Source organism: Marmota flaviventris, chromosome 14 (genome assembly GCF_047511675.1).
Source record: "Marmota flaviventris isolate mMarFla1 chromosome 14, mMarFla1.hap1, whole genome shotgun sequence".
NCBI lineage: Eukaryota > Metazoa > Chordata > Mammalia > Rodentia > Sciuridae > Marmota > Marmota flaviventris.
The window spans coordinates 64,295,257-64,319,874 of record NC_092511.1 but is presented as its reverse complement, the minus strand read 5'-3'; the positions used below and the strand labels follow the sequence as shown (position 1 = coordinate 64,319,874).

General features: G+C 37.7%; 1 long non-coding RNA gene across 1 annotated transcript; it reads right to left on the bottom strand.

Annotated features, from left to right (window-relative positions):
- Positions 1-248: 248 nt before the first annotated feature.
- Positions 249-5,044, bottom strand: LOC139701712 (uncharacterized). Its single transcript, XR_011704243.1, has 2 exons — positions 4,988-5,044; positions 249-1,623 (listed from the first exon to the last, which is right to left on the bottom strand). It is a non-coding gene; the product is annotated as an uncharacterized lncRNA (long non-coding RNA).
- Between the last annotated feature and the right edge of the window lie 19,574 nt (positions 5,045-24,618).

Below are 24,618 nucleotides of genomic sequence, written 5' to 3'. Positions count from 1 at the left end.
ATCCATATCACAAAAATGGTACAATGTTAAATACCAAGGTTGGAACTTCTTTTTCATATACTTTTATTTTTGCACTTAACAATATGTATCAGAAATGATTTCTTAAAATACTTAGAAAGCAGAGGATCCAAGATGGTGGTCTAGAGGAAGGCTGCATTCTGTGTCGCTCCGTGACCTGGGATTCAAGTAGTGGGAATACTGTTTCTCTGTAAGTTATTAGAGGACCTGAAAGAAAAGTGACCACAACACTCAGAGGAACCAAAAGATCTTTATTGCAGCAGTGCAACAAAGAGGAAGGAAAGAAGGAGAGAGAGAGAGAGAGAGAGAGAGAGAGAGAGAGAGAGAGAGAGAGAAGGGAAGAGGAGAGATGAAGAGGGAGAGAGCAAGAGCAAGCGAGAGACAGAGAGTGTGTGCAAGAAAGATAAAGAGCAAGAGAGAGAGAGCAAGAGAGAGAGCAAGAGAGAGAGAGCAAGAGAGAGGGGAGCCTGGCAGGAGGGAGTTTTTATAGCCCGAATCTAAATGGGGCCTCTGGGTCTGCAAGCTGCCTTGTTGGCCCAAGGGGGGGTTAAGTGTTCAGCCTTGAGCAGGGTTGAATGTTCAGACTTGAGGCAAACAGGTGATAAAGGATCAGATAGAGGGGGCTTTGAGTGCTTGGGCTATCTTGCAGCCAACATCTGTTCAGCCTGCCCTGCAGACAACACAGTTCAGCCTGCTCTGCACCCAACATTCCTCCCTTTTTGTTTTTCTAAGTGACAAGGGGGATGGCGTAAAGTCCTCTGGCTACTTCCTGCTTAATGGTGGGCGGCATTAGACCTAGAAGGGGAAGTGGAGGAATGTTCGGGGGACAGGTCTGAGAACACCAGGGCAGCCAGAAATAACACTCAGTGGCTACAGACAACTACTGTGGTAGGGGTAAAGTCCATAAAAGTTCCTTGAAGCCACAAGTCCTTGATGGCATCAAACCAGTCCTGGATGGAGGAGATTCTTGGTATGAGCCACTGGTCATGTAGCAGGGACTCTAGGAAGTATTGGAGGTGGCTTGGTTGAATCCAGTAATGTTAAGGGTGACAGACCAATTGCAGCCAGTGGAAGGGCAATCGCCTTGCCCCATAAACTGAGAGTGGGTGGTGTCATCCTGGTGTCATGTCGCTTGGATGTAGAAGCAGTATCTGTGGTTTGAGATAAAAACTTGAGAGAGAATAATGATTAGTAAAAGAAGAAGAGGGTTGGCGAGAAATTTTGAGTTTGGTGGGCATGGTGGAAGTCCAGGACTGGACATTTGGAACAAGTGCCTTTTTAAGGTGGGAGACATGGTGGTACCAGGGGGAGTTTAGGTTTGATGCTTCCTTGTGGGGATACTGTAGAGCAGACAGAATAAGCAGAGTGGACGTGCTGGAGAGTAGTTCTCATTCCTAGGAAGTGAAAGAGGGGTTGTGAAAACTAGAAAAAGGGGTCAGAGAGGGTTTTAGATGGGCACAGAGTCTCTGGAGCCAGAGGAGTTGATCATGAGTCATAGGTCTCCATCTTGGGCATCAGGGGCTGGTAGTTGATTGACTGACTGGTTGGTGAATTTGTGTATCTGACCTTGCAGGAACTTCTGTAGGCAATTTAACAGACATGGTCCTATTGGGAGAAAAAAAATAGAGAGGACTAATAGGGGTCCTGTGAGGGGGAGGAGCCAAGGCCATACTCCCAGGAATGTGATGTGGGAGCCTGGTCTTTTCTCCTTATATTGCCTATAGACCTCAAAATTCCTGGTCTCTAATTTAGTCTTTAAACTGTATCTCACTCACATCATCCCTTTAGTTCCGAATCAGGAATCTTTATCTCTCTGGAGGTCTTGTGGGCTGTGCTTTGGGGGCTGCACATCTCTTGGAGAGCTGTTTAGTATTGGGCAGTTCAGGACCAGGCTTTGCAAGCTATAGACTGGCTGCATAAAGCAGTGTGCCGAGTTAGTGGCTGACAGGGAGAGGGAGGAATTGGGGACTGTAGGTATAGGGTCTTGATTTAACATCTGAGCAGCCATCTTAAATGTTAACTGCCACCTTATGAGATAAGTTTAGCTTTCCTGTACTTCCTCTAACCTAATCTTCCCCACCCCCATTAATGACCTACCCCATGGTACCATAATCCTAAGCCAATCCCAGAAGGACATGACTTCTTGACTCTGGAAAGCCCCATGGTGCCATCCACATAAGCCAACATCATGCTATTCCCCATCCGCCTAGCTCTGACACAAGTACCCCTAGGGCCACAACTACAACTCCCAACCCCTACCCCAATAAAGCTGGATTCCTGAACATGTGGGCACCTCTCTCCACTTTACAGAAGTATGACCTTTATTTGTCAACTTTGACAAATAAACCTTTGTGTGGATCTCTGCCAGGTCACTGTCCTTCATTTCTCATTTGCCTGTCTCTCATTTTCTCACTTTCCTTTCAATAGGTACCTTGATATTTCTTCTAGACCTCAGCTGGTGTCCCAAGCTGGGATTTGCCCCAACTAAAAATGGTGACAAAAGTGTTCCAAGATAGAGGCAACTGCTTTCAGTGATGAGATATTGGGTCAGATGGGCCTGGTGGTAGCATTGGGTGGTGTGTTCAGAATTGAAGCTGTGTACAATGTGTAGCTGGAAGCTGTCTCCAAACCCTATACAGTGTCCCCAGGTGCAGGCTACCATGTATAGTAGAGTATGGCAGTGGTTGAAGTGTTCCAAGATGGAGGCAACTGGGAAAGCCCCATATTGGTAGATGGGTGTCCACCTCCGGGTGTCAGCCCAGGGGTCCTGCACAGATGCTGAGGCTTGGATACCTGTGCAGGCACAGCAGTTAGGATTCCTGTGCTGGAGCAGCTAATGGGGGTCCTGTTGGGTGCAGAGCAGGCTGAACTGTGTTGTCTGCAGGGCAGGCTGAACAGATGTTGGCTGCAATATAGCCCACGCACTCAAACCCCCCTCTATCTGGTCCTTTATCACCTGTTTACCTCAAGTCTGAACATTCAACCCCACTCAAGGCTGAACACTTAACCCCCCCTTGAGCCAACAAGGCAGCTTGCAGACCCAGAGGCCCCATTAGATTCGGGCTATCAAAACTCCCTCCTGCCAGGCCCCCCTCTCCTTGCTCTCTCTCTCTCTGTTGCTCTCTCTCTCTTGCTCTCTTTGTCTTTCTTGCACAAGCTCTCTGTCTCTCTCTTGCTCTTGCTCTCTCCCTCTTCATCTCTTCTCTTCTCTCTCTTTCCTTCTTTCTTTTCTCTTTGTTGCACTGCTGCAATAAAGATCTTTTGGTTGCTCCGAGTATTGTGGTCACTTTTCTTTCATTTGGTGCAGAAACCCGGGATAGGGTTAAAACCCACTTTTGGGTCCCTCTTCCTTCAGAAGTACCACTCACTGGACAGCCTGACCCATTTTCTCAACCGCCAGAACTCCATCCACCACTGGCCTTTGATTGGTGATTTTCCCCTTCCTGGATCCCTAAACCCAATGGTGGTGTCGGGAGGATTTGACCGTTGATTGTCCGGCAAACCTCTTTGTCCACCTGCAGGGAGGAAAACACCCCACCACAGCCTTCAAGGCTACGGTGGCCCTCAGGGACTCCTTCCTCAGGCAGAATAGACTCCTAGGTTCAATATTATTCCCTTCCCTTCCCAGCTGGTAGTTTCCCAGCATAGGCTTTGTAGGTCTCCCTCAAAGGACTCCGTAACCTCCAGGGACACATAACAGAGAACTGAACATCAGAGTTCACCCAGACCTTCACTGTCTCGGTGGCTCTCCTAAAATCCTAGTCCTTACACCTTCAAGACTCGGCCGCCAGAGAGACGCTTACCCTCCCCTTCCTCTCTCTTCCCCTGTCTCTCTCTTTCCCCTCTTTCCGGCCCTGGGAGTATCCGTCCTCTCCAGGAGGGGTCCCAAAAAGCCTTGGCCAAGGTCTCCCATGGTTCTGGCTCTGTCCAGGATGAGAGCTTCAACTGTCAGGATTTGGTGACGACCAATCTCTGCAGCTCGAACCTGCCACTAAGGCACTCCTGATTTTTGGCTCTATTGGGGTCGCCCCTTTTGCCAATAAATCAGTTTCCCCTACAATGCCTCTTGGATAACCTCAAAACCCTCTCCTTGACACCAGACATCAAACCCCAAAAATTGATCAAATATAGCACCCAGGCCTGGCCCACTTATCCCTTAGACAACCAAAACAGATGGCCCCCTTTTGGGTCCCTGGATACCTCCATTCTAAGGGATCTCTACAATTACTGTGAACATTCGAAAAAATGGGTAAAAAGCTGCTATATCAAAGCTTTCTTCTTGCTTGTGCTCTCTGAACCTCTTGCAGACCTCTGCAAATTTTTCTAGAATGCAAACCAACACCCACAACCACTGATCCCCTATCTCCTCCTCCTCAGGACTCATCCACTACTTTTGACCCTACTGATGAATTTCCACCCTATCGCCCGGCTCAAATAGGTCCTCACCCTCAACCTTCTGCCCCAGCCCCTCCACTGTCTCCCCCACCTGAACTGACTTCTCCTTTCCACTCACTAGTTCAAAAACCTAAACAACTGCCTTTCCTCAAACTATTGCCTCTTTTCTGAGGTAGCAGGTACTGAAGGAATCCCTTCACCCACTCACTCCTCTCTTCTCCTGTCAGCGCCCACAACAGGTCCCACCAGGTCCTCTTACCAGCTAACCCAAAGCTCAAACAAGCTGAGGAGAGCCCTTGGACCCCTATCAGAGATCTGGTGCAAATGGCCTTTAAAGTTGCTTTGTCATCACTGAAAACAGGTTACTAACAATTGTCCCTTACAGGCTTTTTGAGATATTCACTCCCATCCTCCCCTCTGCTCTACCTGTTCTACTGGTCAAGTGTTCCTTGCTAGGGAAAATCCTATTCTTTTACATCACTCCTTCCTCATTCTCAGATCCACCGAGCTGCTCTCAGCCCCACCTTCCCATTTTCCCCTCCTTACCCAGGCCCACAGTAAAGTCTTAACTGACCTTCTCCAGAATCTTCACCATGGCTGATTTTAGGACTTTCAGCAAAAGAATCTCTACAAAAGAGTTTAATGTAGATAAACTTCCTATTTTCGTGTTGCCCTGTTCTACTTGCCCACTGACGGGAAAAATCAGCACTCCAAAAGCTAGACACCCCCTTACTAGTTTTTCACAAAATATGTGAACAAGGCCTCTGGCCTTGAGTGGGGCTTTACAGAGAAGTCTACATGTCTAAGATAAGGAAGTTACCAACTGGGCTCCATGATAACAGCTGGCAGGGGTGGGGAGGGTGGAGGGAAGAAGAGAGAAAGGGAAGAAAAAGCTCTCCCCCTCCCAAGAGTCCTTGAAGGGTTAACTTGCCCAGAACAGAGAAAAAAAAAAAAGACTGCTTTTTGTGAACTTCTGCAGACTATAAACTTCTGAGCCCCTTCCCTTACATGTTGGGTACAAAATTCTGAAACAAACTAAACTTGGGGTTCAGGGGATTAATTGATTACAACAGAAGCTGTGCCTTCTGAATCTGGCTGCAACCAAATAAAACTATTTCCCTATCTTCAGTGCTATCTTAGGTGCCTTGCCTTGTCTGTCCCTACAACAGTATAATTCTATACACTTAAACATTGTTCATGTTTTCATGAAATGGTCAACAGATGTGATTAATTGTGTGCTGCAAATAACAAAATATCTCTTATTAAAATGGAATAATTTGCCTGGGTTCAGAAATTTACAAGGATTGTTTCAAAGTGTGAATAAAGAAGGAGTTAACAGATAGGAAAGAGAAATTAGAAGGTTCTAAGTATTGATTTAATACAAGGAAAATGTGTTTCTGGATAAGAGAGTCTATTAAGTAAATAAGAGGGTTTAAGCAAGTGCTAAAGAAGGTCTGTGTATACAACTATGGTTAAACAACAACTGTTATTTTGCAATATTTTAATATGTTATTTCTTTAAAAGCTAAACTTTATAAATATAAAAACATCAATAGTAATTGTGGTTCTATTACTCTTCTTTGTATATTAAATACGTTCATATTTTCCAGGTATATGTTACTAAGATAGAAGCTTTAAAAAAAAATTGTATCAAGCTGGTATTCTCCAAAAGGTTGCCTGGTTATTTTAAGCTTATAAAAATAACTTATTGGAGATTTATTTATATCATCTAAGGTTCTATAACTGGACCTATTATCAATAAGATTAATATAAAGTTCTATACACTGGGTACAATTTAAATGCAATATACTGTATTACCTAGTATTCATGTGAAATCAAGCAACAACATATATAAACGTTATAAAATGATATTTAAAACAAAGATCAGTTCAATACTAGAATACTTTACCTAAGATTTATAAATCTTAGCTTTATCTGAGATAAGGCTGTGCTTCCCATCTTACTACACGTCAGAATGACTCCAAAGTAGGCCAGACTTCAGCTAAAGCCCAATACTCTTAATTTAGGGTGAAACTGACTTTGCTGGATGTTTATGATCAAGACTTAAAGTTAAATTAAAATGACCAAGAAAACCAATATTTGGCTCTGGCCCTCTGAGTCAGTCTGAATTCAGGGAACAGGGAACTTCTCTAAAGAGCTTTGCAACTCTGGGCCACATAACCTCCTGATCAGGGAGATTATTGAGACCACTGGAGAATGAAAAGCCAATCAGTGCATTTGCTGTGAATAGGAGGGTCATTGGAGACAGGAGACATCCCTTCCACTAGGACCAGATAGAGGGGGGTTTGAGTGTGTGGGCTATCTTGCAGCCAACATCTGTTCAGCCTGCCCTGCAGACAACACAGTTCAGCCTGCTCTGCACCCAACAGGACCCCCATTAGCTGCTCCAGCACAGGAATCCTAACTGCTGTGCCTGCACATGTATCCAGGCCTCAGCATCAGTGCAGGACCCCTGGGCTGACACCCGGAGGTGGACACCCATCTACCAATGTGGGGCTTTCCCAGTTGCCTCCATCTTGGAACACTTCAATCACTGCCATACTCTACTATACATGGTAGCCTGCACCTGGGGACACTGTATAGGGTTTGGAGACAGCTTCCAGCTACACATTGTACACAGCTTCAATTCTGAACACACCACCCAATGCTACCACCAGGCCCATCTGACCCAATATCTCATCACTGAAAGCAGTTGCCTCTATCTTGGAACACTTTTGTCGCCATCTTTAGTTGGGGCAAATCCCAGCTTGGGACACCAGCTGAGGTCTAGAAGAAATATCAAGGTACCTATTGAAAGGAAAGTGAGAAAATGAGAGACAGGCAAATGAGAAATGAAGGACAGTGACCTGGCAGAGATCCACACAAAGGTTTATTTGTCAAAGTTGACAAATAAAGGCCATACTTCTGTAAAGTGGAGAGAGGTGCCCACATGTTCAGGAATCCAGCTTTATTGGGGTAGGGGTTGGGAGTTGTAGTTGTGGCCCTAGGGGTATTTGTGTCAGAGCTAGGCAGATGGGGAATAGCATGAGGTTGGCTTATGTGGATGGCACCATGTCAAGAAGTCATGTCCTTCTGGGATTGGCTTAGGATTATGGTACCATGGAGTATGTCATTAATGGGGGTGGGGAAGATTAGGTTAGAGGAAGTACAGGAAAGCTAAATTTATCTCATAAGGTGGCAGTTAACATTTAAGATGGCTGCTCAGATGTTAAATCAAGACCCTATACCTACAGTCCCCAATTCCTCCCTTTCCCTGTCAGCCACTAACTTGGCACACTGCTTTATGCAGCCAGTCTATAGCTTGCAAAGCCTGGTCCTGAACTGCCCAATACTAAACAGCTCTCCAAGAGATGTGCAGCCCCCAAAGCACAGCCCACAAGACCTCCAGAGAGAGAAAGATTCCTGATTCGGAACTAAAGGGATGATGTGAGTGAGATACAGTTTAAAGACTAAATTAGAGACCAGGAATTTTGAGGTCTATAGGCAATATAAGGAGAAAAGACCAGGCTCCCACATCACATGAGAGAAACCCAAAGGAGATCCTTGGGGTTCAGTCTACCATTAGGGATTAGAAAGTGCTATACCCACCTCCAGTAGCTCTGCCCCCAAGACCAACCCTCCCACCCTAATAACATTCACCATCCTGAGGGTGGAGATACTAGCAAACAACAGACAACCCCACCTACTGGATGAAAAGGGAAGCAAGAAAGATACTGATCTTAAAAAAAAAATTCTTGTAGCTTCCTTCAATATTTTTTTGTTTCCTCTTTTATTTCTCTTGCTCTCTTCTCTTGTCACACATCTCCAACATTTGTGAAACCAAGTACTTTTCATGAATAGGCTACTGAAGTCTAGGATATCTGAATTGTATATTATACCTGTGTTGTATACTCTTTTATCTCTTCATTTTACATTTTTAATTTTTCTTAATATTTATGTGTTTGTTTCTTGCACTCTGTTGTCTTTCCACTTACTTGTTTTCCCCAGATCACTTTCTCTCTCATCTCCTACTACTAACCAACTTCTTCAGTTTCCTCTTTCAAGCTTTCTAAGATCTAATAACTCTATATCCTCAACTCCCACCTCCTTAACCTCATCCCTGGTTCTCTGTTTGTCCACCATCAGAAACTGTACACTCTTTTGAAAACATACTGTTTATATTGTAGGTAATAATTGAACTCACCATTTCTGTATATTGTGACAAAACCATAAAAGCCTTAAAAGCAGCTATTTGGTTTAAGGTTGTATATTGTTTGTATTTGGATCAGTTAATAGTATCTTCCCTCTTAAAGGAGAGATATTGGAACCCTGCAGGGACACTATAAGCCTATAGGGTAATGCCTTGGATCTACAGAGCTAAAAGGGAAAACACATGAACAACATGAAAAAACAAGGGAGGAAAATGCCCCAAACAAACCAAGATACTACATTATTAGAATCCATGACCAGACAGAGAAGAAAGAAGTTCAGGATGTACATAATTAAAATGATCTGTGAATTAAAGGATGATATAAGAGAGCAAATACAGGCAGCAAAATATCATTTTAATAAACAGCTACATAAGCAAATACAGGAAGCAAAAGATTACCTCAAAAAGAAGCTAGACGTTCTGGGAAAAAAAATGCTTGAAATGAAAGAAACAATAAACCAAATTAAAAACTCAATAGAATGCACCACCAACAGATCAGATCACTTGGAAGTCAGGACCTCAGACAATGAAGACAAAATATATAATCTTGAAAAGAATGTTGACCACACAGTGAAGATAGTAAGAAACCATGAGCAAAACACTCAAGAATCATGGGATAACACAAAAAGACCAAATTTGAAAATTATTGGGATAGAGGAAGGCATAGAGTTATAAACCAAAGGAATGAACAATGTATTCAATGAAATAATATCAGAAAACGTTCAAAACATAAATTGGAAAATCAAATACAAGAGTCTTACAAGTCACCAAATGTGCAAAATCACAACAGATCCACACAAAGGCACATTATGATGACAATGCTTGGCATACAGAATAAGGAGAGAATTTTAAAGCCACAATGAAAAGAAATCAGATTACATGTATGGGGAAATCAACTGGGATATCTACAGATTTTTCAACCCAAACCTGAAAACTAGAAGATCCTGGAACAACATACATCAAGCTCTGAAAGAGTATGGATGCCAACCACGAATCTTATATCCAACAAAATTAAGCTTTAGATTTGATGTCAAAATAAAAACCTTCTGTGATAAACAAAAGTTAAAAGAATTTACAACTAGAAAGCCTGCACTACAGAACATCCTTAGCAAGAATATTCCATGAGAAGGAAATAAAAAACAACATGCAAAATCATCAAAGGGATGTATTACAATAAAGAAAAAAACAATCAAAGGAGAAACTCAGTCAAGTTAAATACAAAAAAATAAACAAAAATGACTGGGAATACAAATCATGTCCCAATAATAACCTTGAATGTTAATGCCCTAAACTCACCAATCAAAAGACATACACTGGCAGATTGCATTAAAAAGAAAAGACCCAAATATATGCTGCCTTCAAGAAACCCATCTCATAGGCAAAGACACCCACAGACTGAAGGTGAAAATTTGGGAAAAAACATACCACTCACATGAACTTCAGAAACAAGCAGGAGTTTCCATCCTCATGCCAAATAAAGTAGACTTTAAGCCAAAGTTAATCAAATGGGATAAAGAAGGATATTTCATACTGCTTAAGGGAACCATATATCAACAAGTCATAACAATTATATATACCTCAAACAATGGAGCATCTATATTCATCAAACAAACTCTTCTCAAGTTGAAGAATCAAGTAGACCACAACACAATAATTATGGATGACTTTAACATACCTCTTTCACCACAGGATAGATCTTCCAAACAAAAGCTAAACAAAGAAACTATAGAACTCCAGTAATACAATCAATAACTTACACTTAACAGACATATATAGAATATGTATACATCAACAAGTGAATACACTTTCTTCTCAACAACACATAGACCCTTCTCTAAAATAGACCATCTGTTATATCACAAAGCATCTCTTAGCAAATACAAAAAAGTAGAGATACTACCCTGCATTTTACCAGATCATAATGGAATGAAATTAGAAATCAATTATAAAATAAAAAAAATTAGAAACTATTCCAATATCTGGAGACTAAATAATATGCTACTGAATGAACAATGCGTTGCAAAACACATCAAAGAGGAGATTAAAAATTCTTGGAGGTATAGAATCATATCATCTGCAAATAGTGATAATTTAAGTTCTTCTTTTCCTATTTTTATGCCTTTAATTTCTTTCGTCTGTCTAATTGCTCTGGCCAGTGTTTCGAGAACTATGTTGAACAGAAGTGGAGAGAGAGGGCATCCCTGTCTTGTTCCAGATTTTAGAGGGAATGCCTTCAGTTTTTCTCCATTCAGAATGATGCTAGCCTGAGGCTTAGCATAGATTGCTTTTACAATATTGAGGTATGTTCCTGTTATCCCTAGTTTTTCTAGAGTTTTGAACCTAAAGGGATGCTGTACTTTGTAGAATGCTTTTTCCGCATCTATCGAGATGATCATATGGTTCTTATTTTTAAGTCTATTGATGTGGTGAATAACATTTATTGATTTCCGTATATTGAACCAGCCTTGCATCCCAGGGATGAATCCTACTTGATCATGGTGTACAATTTTTTTGATATGTTTTTGTATCCGATTCGCCAGAATTTTATTGAGGATTTTTGCATCTAGGTTCATTAGAGATATTGGTCTGTAGTTTTCTTTCTTTGAAGTGTCTTTGTCTGGTTTAGGTATCAGGGTGATGTTGGCCTCATAGAATGAATTTGGAAGTTCTCCCTCCTTTTCTATTTCCTGAAGTAGCTTGAAAAGTATTGGTATTAGTTCTTCTTTAAAGGCTTTGTAAAATTCTGCTGTATACCCATCCGGACCTGGGCTTTTCTTAGTTGGTAGTCTTTTGATGGTTTCTTCTATTTCCTCAATTGATATTGGTCTGTTTAGGTTTTCTATATCCTCCTGACTCAATCTGGGCAGAGTATACAAAGAACTCAAAAAATTAGACAATAAGAGAACAAACAACCCAATCAACAAATGGGCCAAGGACCTGAACAGACACTTCTCAGAGGAGGACATACAGTCAATCAACAAGTACATGAAAAAATGCTCAACATCTCTAGCTGTCAGAGAAATGCAAATCAAAACCACCCTAAGATACCATCTCACTCCAGTAAGATTGGCAGCCATTAGGAAGTCAAACAACAACAAGTGCTGGCGAGGATGTGGGGAAAAGGGTACACTTGTACATTGCTGGTGGGACTGCAGATTGGTGCAGCCAATTTGGAAAGCAGTATGGAGATTTCTTGGAAAGCTGGGAATGGAGCCACCATTTGACCCAGCTATTCCCCTTCTTGGTCTATTCCCTAAAGACCTAAAAAGAGCATGCTAAAGGGACACTGCTACATCGATGTTCATAGCAGCACAGTTCACAATAGCAAGACTGTGGAACCAACCTAGATGCCCTTCAATAGACGAATGGATAAAAAAAAAATGTGGCATTTATACACAATGGAGTATTACTCTGCATTAAAAAATGACAAAATCATAGAATTTATAGGGAAATGGATGGCATTAGAGCAGATTATGCTAAGTGAAGCTAGCCAATCCCTAAAAAACAAATGCCAAATGTCTTCTTTGATATAAGGAGAGTAACTAAGAACAGTGTAGGGACGAAGAGAAGGAGAAGAAGATTAACATTTAACAGGGATGAGAGGTGGGAGGGAAAGGGAGAGAGAAGGGAAATTGCATGGTAATGGAAGGAGACCCTCAGGGTTATACAGTGGAGGAGGTAGAGAGAGAGGAGGGGAGGGCAGGGGAGAGGAGGGGAGGGGGGAGGGTGGAGGATGGGAAAGGCAGCGGAGCACAACAGACACTAGTATGGCAATTTGTAAATCAATGGATGTGTAACTGATGTGATTCTGCAATCTGTGTATGGGGTGAAGGTGGGAGTTCATAACCCACTTGAATCAAAGTGTGGAATATGATATGTCAAGAAATTTGTAATGTTTTGAACAACCCACAATAAAAAATTTAAAAAAAAAATTCTTGGAGGTAAATGAGAACACTAATACATCATACCAAAGTCTCTGGGACACTAAGAGGAAAGTTCATTCATTGCATGGAGTTTATTCCTTAAAAGAAGAAAAAGTAAAAAAATAAATGTCTTAACATTATATCTCAAAGATCTAGAAAAAGAAGAACAAGTCAATACCAAAAGCAGAAGACAGGAAATAATTAAAATCAGAGCTGAAATCAATGAAAGTAAAACAAAAGAAACAATTGAAAAAATTGACAAAACAAAAGTTGGTTCTTTGAAAAAGTAAACAAAATTGATAAACCCTTAGTCATGCTAATGAAGAGAGGAGAAACTTAAATTACTAACATCCATTATGAAAAAGGAAATATCACTATATACACTACGGAAATACACAAGATAATTAGAAATCATTTTGAAAATCTGCACTCCAAAAAAATAGAAACTACTGAAGGCATCAACAAATTTCTAGAGTCATATGATTTGCCCAAACTGAATCATAATGATACACACAAGTAAAAAACATCAATTTCAAGCAATGAAATAGAAGATACCATAAGAAGCATACCAACCAAGAAATCCCAGGACTAGATGGATACATAGCTGAGTTCTATAAGACCTTCAAAAAAGAACTAATACCAATACTCCTCAAATAAGTTCATGAAATAGAAGAAGAGGGAACACTTCCACTATCTTCCACTCATTCTATGAGGCCAATATGAGGCCAAAAGCAGACAAAGACATATTAAGAAAAGAAAACTACAGACCAATACCTCTAATGAACACAGATGCAAAAATTATCAATAAAATTCTGGAAAATTGAATACAAAAACATATCAAAAAGAGAGTACACCACGATCAAGTGGGGTTCATTTCAGGAATGGAAGGTTGATTCAACATACAGAAATCAATAAATGTAATTCATCACATCGATAGGCTTAAAAATAAGAACCATATGATCATCTCAATAGATTCAGAAAATGAATCTGACAAAATACAGCACCCTTTCATGTTCAAAGAAGAACATACCTCAACATCATAAAAGCTATCTATGCTAACTCCCAGGCCAACATCATTCTAAATTGAGAAAAATTGAAAGCTTTCCTTCTAAAAACAACTACTTCTATTTAACATAGCTCTTGAAACTTTAGCCTGAGCAGTTAGACAAATAAAAGAAATTACAGGGATATAGATAGGAAAAGAAGAACTTAAACTATCACTATTTGCTGACAACAAGATTCTATAACTGGAGGATAAAAAAAAAATCCCACAAGAAAACTTCTAGAACTGATAAATGAACGCAGCAAAGTAGCAGGATATAAAATCATCACCCATGAATGGAAGGCATTTCTGTACATCAGTGACAAATCTTCTGAAAGAGAAACTAGGAAAACTACCCTGTTTACAATATAATAATAATAATGATAATAATAATAATAATAATAATAATAATAATAATAAAATACTTGGAAATCAACTTAACAAAATAGGTAAAAGACCTATACAATGAAAACTACAGAACATTAAAGAAAAAAATTAAAGAAGACCTTAAAGGATGGAAAGATCTCCCTTGTTCTTGGATAGACAGAATTAATATTGTCAAAATGACCATACCAGCAAGAGCACTATACAGACTTAATGCAATTCAAATCAAAATCCCAATGACATTTCTCATAGAAATAATAAAAAAAAAACAGTCATGAAATTCAACTGGAAAAATAAGAGACCCAGAATAGCCAAAGCAATCCTTAGCAAGAAGAGTGAAGCAGGTGGCAATCCTACACCAGACCATAAACTATATTACAGAGCAATATAAAAAATGGCATGGTATTGACACCAAAATAGACTTGTAGACTAATTTTTACAGAATAGAGAACACAGAGACAAACCCACATAAATATTGTTATCTCATATTAAACAAAGATGCCAAAAACATATATTTGAGAAAAGACAGCCCCTTTAACTCCTTTAATGGTGCTGGGAAAACTGGAAATCACATGCAGCAAAATGAAATTAAACTCCTAATTCTCACTATGCACAAAACTCAACTCAAAGTAGATCAAGAACCTAAGAATTAAACCAGAGATCCTGTGCCTAAGAGAAGAAAAAGTAGATCCAAACCTTTATCATGTTGGATTAGGCCCCGACTTCCTTAATAAAATTCCTATAGTACAAGAAATAAAATCAAGAATCAATAAGTGGGATGGATTCAATCTAAAAAGCTTTTTTTCAGCAAAAGAACCAATCAGTGACGTCAATAGAGAGCCTACAGAATGGGAGCAAATATTTACCACATGCACATCAGATAGAACACTAATCTCTAGGATATATAAAGAACTCAAAAATCTTAACACCAAAAAAACAAATAATCCAATCAATAAATGGACTAAGGAACTGAACAGATACTTCTCAGAAGATGATATACGATCAATCAATAAACATATGAAAAAATGTTCAACATCTTTAGCAATTAGAGAAATGCAAATCAAAACTACTCTAAGATTTCATCTCATGGAAGCTATTAAGAATACAAACAACAATAAGTGTTGGAGAGGATGTGGGGGAAAGCCACACTCATACATTGCTGGTGGGACTGAAAATTGCAATCTTGAAAGCAGTATGGAGATTCCTTGGGAAACTTGGAATGCAGCCATCATTTGACCCAGCTATCCCACTCCTCAGTTTATACCCAAAGGACTTAAAAACAGCATACTACAGTGACGCAGCCACATCAATGTTTATAGCAGCACAGTTCAAATAGCTAAATTGTGGAACCTCCCTAGATCCCCTTCAGTAGAAGAATGGATAAAGAAAATGTGGTATATATATACATATATATATACACACACACACACACACACACACACACAATAGAATGTTACTCAGCATTAAAAAAGAATAAAATCCATGGTACTTGCAGGTAAATGGATGGAGTTGGAATAGTATGCTAAGTGAAGTATGCCAATTTCAAAAAATCAAATGGTGAATGGTTTCTATGATATGTGGATACTGATCCATAATGGGGACGGTGAGGGGAGCATGGGAGGAATGAAGGAACTTTAGACAGGGCAAAGGGGAGGGAGGGAAAGGGAGGGGCCATGAGGGTAGGAAAGATGTTGGAATGAGATGGACATTACTACTCTGACTATATGTATGAAGGCATGAATGATGTGACTCTACTTTGTGTACAGCCAGAGACATGAAAAACCATGCTCTATATGTGGAGTATGAATTGAAATGCATTCTACTGTAATGTATATCAAATTAGAATAAATGTTTTTTTTTTTAAATTACCTATAAGCGCTGAATTAGTGAATTCTGAACTAGTGATCCAAATGCTCCAAATATGGAAACTTTGAAAAATAAGTATAGACTATAATCACTTTCATGTGTCAGGAATAAAATTCAGCATGTTTGATGTTGACATATTTTCAGTGTGGACACCACCTTAATGCAATATTATCTGGATTGCTAAGAGGAGGCAAGAAAAATAATCTGCAGAGGAAGTACAGGTTGATTCATGAATTCTCTCTGACTAGCAGAAAAGTAATTTTTTTCTTTAAGTAATAATAGTTATTAATAGTTATTAGTTAATGCTATAGAATTAAACATATTCTTTAAAGCATGAGGAGTACAAATAGTTAATTGATGATAACCTGCATTTTCAACAGTTAGAAAATAAATGATTAAAAGTGAAAAAAATACTTAGAAAGCATACTCATTTATTATAAAGTACTTAAGGCAAAAATAGAAAAATATAATAACAAACTACAAAGTACAAAGATTAAAGAAATGTACACTTAAGATTTACTACACGATGTAAGAAATTGAATACTGCTGATAAAAATAAAAATCCTGTCAAATAATTGAAATCCTCTGATTAAAAAATCTTATCATGTATTGGTAAGTTTCCAGAGGAGAAATCAAAGACCCTTGTGAATTTTATACTTGGGATTTCTCTATTTTTTTTTTTTTGCACTATACTATATATGCCTTACCCTTAAAGTCACATCCATATTTTAAAATTTTATGTAACTGAGGTTATAACATGCATAGTGTTGTGTGACTTTTTATGAATTATTTTATTTCTGGTTTCATTAAAGTTTATGTGAAATTATTTCAAGTATTGTTCTGCCTCATTGTGTCCTGTTGTGGAATACAAGTTGTTTATTGGTTCTCCTGTTTAATGGATGTTTACATTGTCTCTATTTTTTTTTTTTTTTTTTTTAGTGTTCAAGCATGGCTACAGTCTTCACCACATGAATGCTACTTAGTGCACATATGAAAGAATTTCTCTGGACTATATTCTTAAGAAGAGAAGTGCAGAGATTTTATGATATACATGACTTCAATTTTATTAGACAATACCCAGTTTCTATAGCTATAATAAAGGTTTACATATCCTCCAGAAGTAGATAGGAATTCTAGATTAGTGTAAGACCTTCTCCAAATTTGGTGAACTTTTCATATTTGCCAGCCTGCTTTCGATTCAGTGGAATGTTTAGGTGGATTTAACTATCTAGATTTCAAGAATTCTAATAGTATTTTATGTGTTTCCATCTTTATTGGCCAATTTGTGAAATAATACCTACCCACATCTTCTGCTCATTTTCTACTAAATTGTTTTCCTTTTTTTTCCTTAAAAAATAGTGGAGGTTTTTTTTTTTTTTTTTTTCTTTTTAAAAATATACTGTCATCTTAACATTTTTTTTCCCAGTATGTGGGGCTCATATTTCTTATTTCAGCTTAGGGTTCCTATGAACAATTCTTTGAGATGTCTTGACATTTAAAACTTTGAGGGTTTTTTTTTTTAATTAACTTACTGATAGGGTTTATATTTTGTATGATTTGATTAATAATTCTGTGTGGATTCAAATTTATAAGATATTCCTAGTTATATAACTTCTGGATTCAACCTAGAGTTATTATATATCATTGTAAGAAATATTCCAATTTTTCCCTAGTATTACATATTCTCTATTACATATAACTCTTCCAAAATCATATAGGTATTTATATACTATAGGAATGCATGTTTACATAAAATATTAAATTTACCTTCAGGGCCCTCAACTCTATTATTCTGGTCTGCAGGAATCTCTATTTCCTCCATAAAAATCCATAGAAGTTTTGCTTATCCATATACATTTTAGAAGTAACTTGTCAAGTTCCAGAAAAAAAAAAAGACTTTCATTGTATTTTTGGTAGAAACTTTATTGATTCAATATAGCAATTTGGTGCAAACCAATATATTTAAAATATAGGTGTCATTTTATTCTATATCATAATATAACTTTCTTCTTAATAATCTGATCCAGGAATATAGCTCAGTAGTAGGTTGTTTGTCTAACATGTGTGAAACTGTGGGTTTGACCCCCAGCACCATGAAAACAAAAACAACGGAAATTCTTAGCACAGTAAATGGCAAGTTAGTAAGCAGTAGATCTCCAGTAAAGTGTTTAATGGGATGGTGTTAGTAGCATTCTTGCCTTACTCTTGATTTTAAGGAGAATGCTTCTAACACTTTCACTAAATATGATTTGCTATAGGTTATGATAAATATCTTTGATCAGGCAATGGAAATTCTGTACTATTGTTTCTTTTTTTTTTTTTTAATCAGGAATTGGTGTATAGTCTTACCAAAAAAAAAAAGAAAAATAAACATTTCTTTTTTACATTGCTAAGATGATCATTTGGCTTTTCTTTTTTGATATAAGAATTTCTAATATTACCCTCCTCCTCTGCATTTACTCTATGTGGTTACGTATATTGTATTTTTAAATCTTTGATATATTTACTTTTATCAATATTGTGGATAAAAATTAATCATAGATGCTTGTGAATAACTTTAATCCACTTAAACCAACATGATATTATTTTATTCCAGGTTAATACTGGAGTGTTACTATGATTTTGAGAAATCAATTGTATTTCCTTAATCTTTGTTAACTTTTGTACAGCACATATACATGCACATGGATTCAAGTGTATGGGAACCTGTATCACTTTGCTATAACTAGATAGAGTAAGTAAAATCTTTATTGTTATTTAGTTGTATTCATTTAGATAAGTTTTTGGTAAGTAGTTTTCAGGAAATTACTCAACCCCTTGAAATAAAATTTCTTCTTCTGTACTTTGTTATGGCTTTGTGATATGAGCACTTTGAAGATTAAATCATATATATGTGTCTAATAAATAGTAATACAATTTTGTCTTTCCTTAACTCCATCTGCATAAGCAATAAATAAGATTTATAATTTTAAAATTTTGGCAGTGATTATGGAATTGCACATGCAAGTATTCAATTAATACAGACCAGTCTACAGAGACATGTCTCAACTTAAAGTACTTTGACTTAAATTAGTGTGAAATTAAAAAGCTTCTAAATTAGAAATTTTAAAAAGCAAGCCATTCATTCATCTCTTATTTTGGAATTAATTCCTCTGAAAGTTCACTCAGGTCAAGTTTAATCAGTTGCCATCTGGGATGCTTATATTATAACAGAAGGCCATCTTGTGATTTTATGTTTGTGGAATTACACGGAGTGGATGTCCCACCTCCAGGGATGGTATTCCCAGATGTGACTTCTTCCTCTGTGTCTCCATGGTGCATTGTTTGTAACCCTAACCATGGAGCTAAGTTTGTGCTGTGATTTTTATTCCTTTTCTTATTCCTAACTTCTTTGGTTAGGATGTCTCATCTGTATTGCTTTGCTTGTTTTTTTTTTTTTGCAGTTCTCAAAGCCTGTCGAGTAATAATAATTGCTAATGCTGATATACCATTTTCCCTGAGCCATTTACTCCTTCAGATCTTCATATTATTAATTCACTAAAAACTCTTAACAATTCTACAAGGTATTATTGGTATCTTATTTTTTTTTACAAATGAATAATTAATGAGCAAGTGTATGATCAATGTCGTTCTTATTTGCTGTACTTTTTTCATAAGCATTAATGTGTAGAAAATAGGGGTAACATCAGTGTGGTTCTCCTTGCCTGGGTGGTTAATAACTATCTATTGAAAATAATTTTGCAACACTTTTCCTTTTTCAACATGTGCTGTGTCCCTAAACATGGTGGTTTATGTTGTTTTGACACCTTTATATGTCCTCTTCATTTCTATGCAAGGCCATCTGTGCATTCTTAAAAAGTCCTAATCAGTTTCTCCAAAACGACTTCCCATCTGCAACTTATTTGGTTTGTTGTAGCTCTTGGATTCCCCCACTCTCCAAAGTTTACTATCACTTCCCCAAAATCTATCTCACCCCACTCTAAATTGCTTAATATCCTCCTTTCATAGGAATCAACCTGCCCTCAATTTTGTCAGCCTCTGACTATATAATCTTTGACCTCATGAAAATCTTGTACTTTTTATCAGTATTCTTTAGGCCCTGTGCAGAACAGACCTATATCTAGGATTCATCTCAAGTAGAAGGGGATAGGACAATATGCATGATAGCAGACAGCCCTGCAGGTTCCAGCCATGATGGGAAATGTTTCATCAGCTGACACAGAAGTTCCATTCAAGCCCTTACTTCTAAACTTGTTTGTATATGGAGTTAAAACAGATCTTGGGACTCATTTTACACTTTTGCATAACTGTTGCCCCTTTCTTCCTTATACCTCCATTATAGCCCATTCTTACCCTTGAGAATTTTTCTAATAGTAAACCAGATAAATGTTTTCTTTGATGCTTAAAATTTGTATATGAGAGATTGAAGATAAAATTCAACAATGGCTAGATCATATATGGTGACAGATCTCTGACTTACAACCCCTACAGAAATAAGACCAGAATAGTCAGGACTTGGTCAGTAACTGTTAATTTTGTTGTTGTTGTTGTTTTGTTTTGTTGATTGGTTTGACCCCATCACTAACACAGAACTGACCAGAGGATTAAGATATTCTCCAAACCAATTTTGTAAAATCTACTTAGGGTGCCTCCATCATCCCCATGCAAACAATTTCCAATTACAGCCTGATGGTAGCATTCCCTTGTCTGATTGATAAAGCTTTCCCACTCTTCTACCTGCCTTTGAGTTTCTACCAGATGCATGTGATAGCTGCTAACTCCGCAAGCTCCAAATAAATAGACTCTGTTTGGTCTGGTTTTGGTTGACTTCAGTTATTTCCACATCTTTATAAACAACCATTAGGAGTCCTGTCTCTAGATAAATTAGAAAGTTATATTGTTTCCAGCCTAGAAAAAGACATGGAAAATTGGTATTTTATCCCTTGAAGATGGCATAATCTTCCTTATGCCTATGAGACATATAATTGTTAAGCTCACCTGTCCCAAAATACCCATTAACATTTTTCATATTTTTTGAAATGTCCAGAGTTGAAATCTCATTGTTATTCAATTCTGCCTTTCCATTTGGAAACAGGTCGTTAATTTTCCTAATATTAGAAACCTTTAAAAAAGAGGAGATAATTTCCATTCTCGTTACAGATGAAGATATTATTGTGATGTTCTAACTCTATCCTTGCTATTCTAACAATTTTTTCTGCTTTGGCATGTTCTAGCTCTAGTGTCTCTTGTTCCCCTGGTCTGTCTAGTATCTATGGTGAGGTTGAGAGGCAAGTATTAGATGCAGTAGTTAAAAAGCTCACTGTGGAATCCAACATGCCACCAAGGTATAATGTTCATTTTTGCTAGGTGCTAGCTGTTTGATATTTGGCAAATTCTTTGTCAAATTACTTGCACTTTCTCTGCATTCTCAGCTTCAAAAATGAAAGTAAGAATCTCATCTAAAGAATATGGTTGTGAGCCAGCTGCGGTGGTGCATGCCTGTAGTCTCAGTGACTGGAGATGCTGAGGCAGGAGAATTGCAAGGTCAAAGACAAGCATCAACAACTTAGGAAGACCCTGTATCAAAATAAAAATAAAAAGGGCTCTCAGAATATAGCTCAGTGGGAAAAAAAAAAAAGAACAGAAAGAAAACAAAGAATATGGTCCTGGTGAGAATTAAATATGCAAATTTATGTGAATATTTGAAAAGACAGGCTTTTAAATAAGCCCTAAGTGAGTTTGATGATAACAATGATGATGCTTCTTTTTCCTGGTTAGGGTCAATTATAGCAAATGGAATAAAAGTCACCAAACATCAGAAAAGATATGCTGAAGTCGCTGGCACCCCAGGTAGCAATGTCTGATTGCTATAATCTACAAATTTTGAGACAAAATAGAAGTATATTGTCTTTGTCAATTTGACCTCAATATTTATTTATGTGACCCCCATATAAGTGTTATGAGTCTACAAAATATTTATGAAAGATGTGCTCTAGGTGCTGCATACATGGAATAGCCGCCTGTGGCTCATATAATATCATCCTTTGTTGAGAGTGCTGTCCTGCTGTGTAGACTTATTTAGTAAGGATCAATTTCTGATGTGAATACCCCCCTTCTGATTTTGTGATGTAATTGATGTTGACACTGGCAAACAGACCCAACTGCCTTTTTCTCTCTTCTAGTTCAAAGACCATGAGATCATGTGATTAGCAAAGAGGACAATACCTGTCTTTCTGTTTGCTTTAGCAAATAGATCAGCATTTAATTGGTCTAATTGCTTTTAAACAATGTGAGATAATGAGTAAAGGAAGGACAGTCTTAGTGTCACACAGAATAGCAATTTATCTGCCATACCAACTTGCCTAATTTCTTCTCCAGTAATGTTTAGATCTGGACTTTGCTTGGAATATAAGCATTGCATTAATATTAATGTACATCAAAATTACATTTTGGAGAATTGTGCAATATGTTGACTTTTTAAATTATATTTAGAGGAACTATTAATAGGCAAATCTTCTAGTTTATGCATGATTCCTTATGTTTGCACCTAATTCCTCAAGGCTTAAACATCAATGTTCTGTTTTTTGTTTGTTTGTTTATGTGTGTTTGCTTTGGTCCTTGTTCCTTTTACCTGCATTTCTTTTTGCTCTACCCAGGCTTCTTGTCAGATTCATTTACTTTCATATTTTGAGAATTTGTCTATGGGAAATGACTGGAAGATTTCCTTTGCCCTCAACACGAATAGTATTTTTCAGCGTTAACACCCACAGCATTCTAAAAATATATATATGGTCGTGATTTTTATAAAACAAATAAAAGAACAGTAATGATAACTCGATAATAATAATAATAACTATTATATACTGAAAGTAGTGATTTTAAAAACTAAATACCTGACTATGGCAACAACCATGATTCGAGCTACCATCACTATGGAGCAGATACCATATTTTAAATGCTTTGCAAGGATTTTTTTAATTGAATGTATAATACAGTTTAGAGAATGTGCTATAATTCCCACTTTAAAGATAAGGAAACCGAGGCATAGCAAGGATAAATAACCTGTTTGAGACCAGGGACTGGAAAACTACAGCCCTTAGACCAAATATATCATAAATAGTGTTTTTATACAGACTGTGATTTTTACATGTGTAAAAGGTTATAGCATACATTATAAAGAAAACATGACAGAAACCGTTTTTAGTTCACAAAGCTTAAAATATTTCCACAAAGCTTAAAATATTTCCTATCTGTTTCTTGTTATAAAACTTTGTAGATCCTTCCTTAGAGCACCAAGCTGGTGATAAATTACACTGTCCTTTTGTTCAGGTCATTTAGACTACAAAGTCATGCCCTTGACCATTATATAATACCTAACTTTAATATTATTATTATCCACATATTATCACATAATATCACCATTATCCACATATTCTCACTTTCTCACTACAACCACACATTTATTAAATTAAATTAAACTTGGAGCTGAGCACGGTGCATGCCCATAATCCCAGTGGCCTGGAGGCTGAGACTGGAGAATTGCAAGTTCAAAGCCAGCTTTAGCAAAAGCGAGGTGCTAAGTAACTCAGTGAAAACCTGTCTCCAAATAAAATACAAAATAGGGCTGGGGATGTGGCTCAGTGGTCAAGTGCCCTGAGTTCAATCCCAAGTACCCCCTAAAAAAAAAACCCAAATTGGATTCAATATTTAGTTATTTAGCATCACACTATTTTTCCTACTACTCTTATGACTTTAGGAAAGTACACTCTCAAATTTGGATTAACAGCCACATATTGTCTTTGATAAACCTACTCAATTTACAATCCTTTTACACTTTATATAATCTGAGATTATTTTCAGGCAAAAGAATCTTCTTTACAGTTTGAAAGAAATTTACTAATCATCTAGTCTGCCTATACATTAGGTTGTCCCTGTGTTCTGAATCTCTGTGGGGATTCATTTTACTTGATTGTTTAATGTAAATGTAATTAGGGTTCCTTGAATTTGTCCCACCGCTCCTTGATATCTATTTTTCTCATAACCTTGATTGCCTATTAGCTTGGTGTATAAATACCTTCTGTGGGAAATAGGCTGCCATTTACAATGAGTTACAGATCCCTCGGAAGGCGTGCTCATGGTTACTTACATGAGTTCCATTCCAGGACAGTAATGTCCATTTGTATTGAGAACAGCTCCTTTCACCTTCCTTTTTATAAGTGTTTAAAGTAATTAAATTCTGCAAAGTTATTATTCTAAGCTAATGACTTACATATAGTGCTCCTTTCTGGGCTTGCCAAGAAGCAAAAGACTCCAGGATCCCACTGCATCAGTTATCAGGCAATGATGTCCACTGTGAGCCAACAGAACTTCCCTGTACATGCGCAGCTCTCGCACCTAATTGCTATTGTTAGCTTGCTCCTGTCGTTAAAAAAGTGTGCCTTCTTACTGAACTTGCCACAGATTTGTATCCCAGACTCCTCTTATCTGCATGAAATCTCCATTAAAAAAAGAATTATGATACAATAATACTACAAACCAAACAAAACAAAACGAAGTGGGCTTTCTGGGAAAGAATCATTATTACAAGTGGAGGTAAAACACAGAACATCAAAGAAAAATACATGATAAATTTTAAAAGGTAATAGAAAGCCTCCTTTCACACTTTTTCATTCTCTTACTCTCTCTTCATTCCTCTCCCATCAGAACTAAGACCATCTATTCTCATCATGAGGCTATCACCTTGCTTCTTGTAAAGGTTATTAGGTCCTATGTGATTCTCTA